Raw genomic sequence first — 4,555 nt, forward strand, 5'->3', positions numbered from 1 at the left:
TTCAACATTTGTTATACGGAATATACATAAAATAAATGTATGGTTTATACGTGAAATGAAACAGTAGGTATGATAAATGTTGTACAGAAAACAAGAAGTTTCAACAAATTACAATAAGTAATGCCTTCAACAAGTGAAAGTGTATGATTTACACTTACAGCAGTGAAGAAAAACATGATAGTGTGGCTTCCACGGAGAAATGTGGCACATGGGTTTCTAAGGTATTAATTGCTGTAGTGTTTTCAATATTGTGTAACAATATTTAAAAGTGTTAAGGGTGCTTGGTTGTTACATTAGTGATGTAATAATTAAATTCTTTAAATGTTACTTTTATTTTAATGATGTGTTAACTCGTTCGTATGTTATTTTGCAAGCAACTAGTGTTCTAAAGTGTGCTTTAAAGATTGTTTTGTATGTAGTTATGACATATCTGCTTTACAAACTGCTTTTGTAACTTGCAAATTTCGCTATCTGTGCTGCCCCAGCGTGGTAAGGCCTAGTCAGGAGGTTTAAGTCCTCCTTTTGCCATACCTCGCGGGCAAACCTTGTACCTGTTTTGCCCGAAGAAAAAAAAAAATGCGAAAAAAAGTGTGAACTGCTGTAGCCTAAGGGACAGGGATGGATATCATTGCATTTATTGACAGTACTATAGAGCTCCACTTTCCTCTTTGTTCTTCTTATCGCACTCACTGTTGCCTGCCTTTCAGAGTTTGTGCGTGATTGGATGTTTGGACATTTTATTTCTCATTCTTTAATCTCTTACGATATATTAAATGGCATTCGTTGTCTTTTACGGACGACCTGTGAGTGAAACAAACTGCCAGAACATTTGGTAAGCACAAATGGTCGAGAACAGTTTCTTTCTCTTGTTTGAGAGTGTCTTCCTTAGTAGGGGCTTGTTTATCTCGTCTGATCGCAGTGCTTCTAATTCGGGCTTGATGTTCGTGCCAAAAACAGTAGCACGATTGTAATTTCATCGAAATGTCTTACTGCTGTGCCATGTAATAACGTTCCAAATTGTAATCTTGTTTGTTGTGACATTGTATTGCAACACCTGAGTTTGCAGTATGCATTTTATGTTCTTATGGTAGTTTTGTACAGATTACACTACAAGTGTTAACGACTACTATCTAGGCGCTATAAGGCGCTGATCGCATGTTCAAATAAATAAATAAATCATAAATATGCACTAGCATGTCAAGCCTTTCACACTGGTAGACTCCTCTAGCTATCATTCATCTTTCTCTCAACAGCACGCACTAGTCTTAACATACTGATTGATTATAGAGTCTCCTTGTGATTGGATGTTGGGACATTTTATTTATCCTTCTTTTATCTCTTACGATATAATAAATGGCATTCGTTCTCTTTTACGGACGACCTGCGAGTGAAACAAACTGCCAGAACATTTGGTAAGCACAAATGGCACATTTTTGGAAGATGCAAGTTGTATCAACGATGGGTGAGCTATGCTGCTTACATAACATAACATGGCAGTGAGTGTGCAAGAGGGTTTTACCATAGGATAGTGGCCGTACATAACACAGCAATTACTTTCTCAGCCCTTTAGCTCAGTTAATCCGAAATGCAAAATATTTTTTTCTTCACTACTCTATAGAAGCTTGTGTGCTGCTGACTCGTGCATTAGCAAACATGTTTGCTGTATGCACATTATTTATCATGGTTGAAACATTACTCGCTCTTCTTAAATATATTACTTTGCAAGTTCGCCAACACACAAATCATATGCAGAATTCTGTCAATGTGGTCATGAAGCTCAATTCGCAGCCGTATATTAAGGATATTGAAAATTTTTAGTCGTTGAATCATACGCTCGGCATGAACATGGACACTGGCAATGTTGTACGTCTCATTCATTTCTTCTTTCCTGAAGTGTCCCCCTGCTGAAAAAGGTGGCATAACTAAGACTGCCTTTGCCTCTGCTGTGTCCACCCGCACTCCAGGGAAGCCTTTGTCAGCAAGTACAATGTCACCAGGCTCTAGCAAAGAAAGGATGCCCTTGTCAACTCCAATAAAAGCATCTGTTGACCTGCCTCCATACGCCTTAGATAGTAACATAATGGTGCCACCGGGAGCAATTCCAAATAGGTATTTTGCTGTGTATGCCCCTTTGTACTGCGAGTACATCCAGTTCTGCAGCTCAACTGATTTGGGACCCTATGCTTTGATCTCAGTGCAGTCGATGATTACTCTGCACTGTGGATAGTGTTGCTTAAAGCATGGTGGCATTGTAGAATTCACATCACCTTTATGGTGCCATTGAATTTATTGTTGTGTTTTTGCGAATCCTGGCGTGAGAACATTAATGAAAAATCTAGCTACAGTCCTGCGGGGCGTGCCAAACAAGGCACCCAGGGCAGTGTAATTGAGAGCGGTCTTAAGTTTCTTGAAGAAAAGTGTCAGTCGGTCGGCTTTGCTCAGCTCATATACAGTTCTTGTCGCTGGAAGCATACTCAAAAACAATGAAAAGACAGGAAGAGTCACTGCACACAGGCTTGGCATGGCCGGTTCGCTGGTCTGCACTGATTTAAAGCCTGAGAAATAAACGGTCTCGTGGTCTGGACCTGCTGCAGTGCAACTAGTTATTGCAGTTTCTGTTTGAACGGTGTGCTCCGAGAGAAATCTACATAAAATTTGGACAGATGCAGTGGTACCCTCTGTGTCACTGAGAAAAATGTGAAGGTCAGTGAACAATTCTTCAGAGCTGGTTGTCATCATGCCAATCTGAAGCAGAATATGCGAGGTCACTGTTAGTGAAGCATTTCACTAATATCTAAAATCCACACTGTCAGTACACATCTTGTGGGCACATCAGCAAAAGCTCCCAGTCCCCACATGGGCGGAGCCACCGGGCCGGCCCCCGTAAGGGGTGCCCAGGCCCCTTCAGGACCTTTAATAAAGTTAATTCTCTCTCTCTCTCACCAGCAAAAGAAGAGATCGTGGGAAAGACATTGTTTAGCCAGGGACATCCTCCCATCATTCATTTAAATGCAGAACATGCAAGCATAATTCATTTAAATACTTTACATAGCTGCATATGCAGTATGTGACCTGGCATACCTCTCTTGTGTTCTGTTCAAAAAATTCCGGGGCTCCCTCAGCTTGGCCACGGCTGTCTGCATTGCGCAACAGCTGAAAAAGAAATAATGAATTGTGGCGTTACTGGACGCTAACGGTTTTACAAAACATTACCTCGTCCGTAGGCTTGCCCACGGTTGGTGCAGCAGGGGTAGTCCTCGAAGAGGGCCCTGGCGCATGTGCGCGCCTTTTCTTCAACCTATAAATGTCACAGATAACTCCAGGAAGCACAGCCTAAGAAAAATTCCCATTAACACGTAATTCGTGCGTGCGACAACTGTACTTTGCACAGTCCATTACAGAGGGTGTGCCCAGCGCCTCCTCTACTCTGAGATGCCTGGCACGTCGGCCGCGCTCCTATTGTTCGTCCGGGACCGCTGTGTTTCTCCGGCTTTCCACGAGGTGGCGCTAACATCTGACACTACGCACCGCTTGCTCCGCAATAGAAAGTCACTGCTCCAGTCCTTCTCCGAAGGTTTGCAGCACTGAACTGTGAAAAAATGTTATGCTTCAAGATTTGCAAAGCTCAGCAGAGTGAAATTATGTAGTTTGAAGATGAAACGAGAAAGTAAATGAAGTAAAATAAAAAGAACTGTTTATTTACTGTAGCAGAAGTGCAGGCTAAATATTCTTTGCTAAAAGGGCATGTGGCAGATAACGCATTATCACAGAACGGTAATAATTGATTCAATATGAAAAAAGACAAAAAGCATGAATGCAAAGCAAGATCAAATATGGGTTCATGCACATAATGCTAAGGAAATTATGAACAAAGAAAAAAGAATATGTAAACATTTTATGGCAGGAATAAGTATGAGACTGTTTATGCATATTAGCAGCAGTCCCAGCTACGAAGCAAAATGCAAAAGATTTTTGACAGTTAATGGACGTGCAAAACAGGAAATGACTTTGCTATCACAAACAATTAAGGGTAGGGAAATGAGGGGGTTCGTTATGCCATACATATGAAGGAAGCCAACAATTATTGAAAGCAAGGAATAGGGAAGAAAGGTTCCCCAATTCATAACACTGTATCACATTTTTTCATGCCTGCAGTCCGATGAAATCACTTCACTAAACAAACAAACAACATCAAAGTCTACAGTTATTATATGCAGTTTCAATATAGATGTTATTAGATACAGATATCGGCTTCATGAATTTTTTTCATATGAGCTAGCTGTACAAAAGCCTCCCGTGGTCATCGTTGCAGCTTTCACATTTCAACACAGGCAAGACTGCGATTACACTCACGTTACGCTACAAACACTGCTCCATAGGTTCAGGAGAGATTTTCGGTTTGATAGCATTCCACATATTTCTTCAGACCACAAAGAACTAATGAGTTCTACTCAGTAGCGTACCCAGGATCTCTGCCAGAGGGGGGGGGGGGGGGGGGTTGACAGTTTGCCAATACCATCTGAAAGGCACTAATTTCAATTTCTTCACGGGAAAT

At 41.3% G+C, this 4,555-nt stretch overlaps 1 long non-coding RNA gene across 1 annotated transcript in view; it reads right to left on the minus strand.

Moving 5' to 3' along the window:
• Positions 1 to 3,012: 3,012 nt before the first annotated feature.
• Positions 3,013 to 4,555, minus strand: part of LOC125946745 (uncharacterized) — an 11,724-nt gene continuing 10,181 nt past the window's right edge. Inside the window, exons 2-3 of the long non-coding RNA XR_007467842.1 lie at positions 3,214 to 3,298; positions 3,013 to 3,153 (exon numbers count right to left, since the gene is read on the minus strand). This is a non-coding gene — a long non-coding RNA (uncharacterized LOC125946745). The remainder of the gene's footprint in view (positions 3,154 to 3,213; positions 3,299 to 4,555) is intronic.

This window comes from Dermacentor silvarum, chromosome 7 (assembly GCF_013339745.2).
Source record: "Dermacentor silvarum isolate Dsil-2018 chromosome 7, BIME_Dsil_1.4, whole genome shotgun sequence".
Lineage (NCBI taxonomy): Eukaryota > Metazoa > Arthropoda > Arachnida > Ixodida > Ixodidae > Dermacentor > Dermacentor silvarum.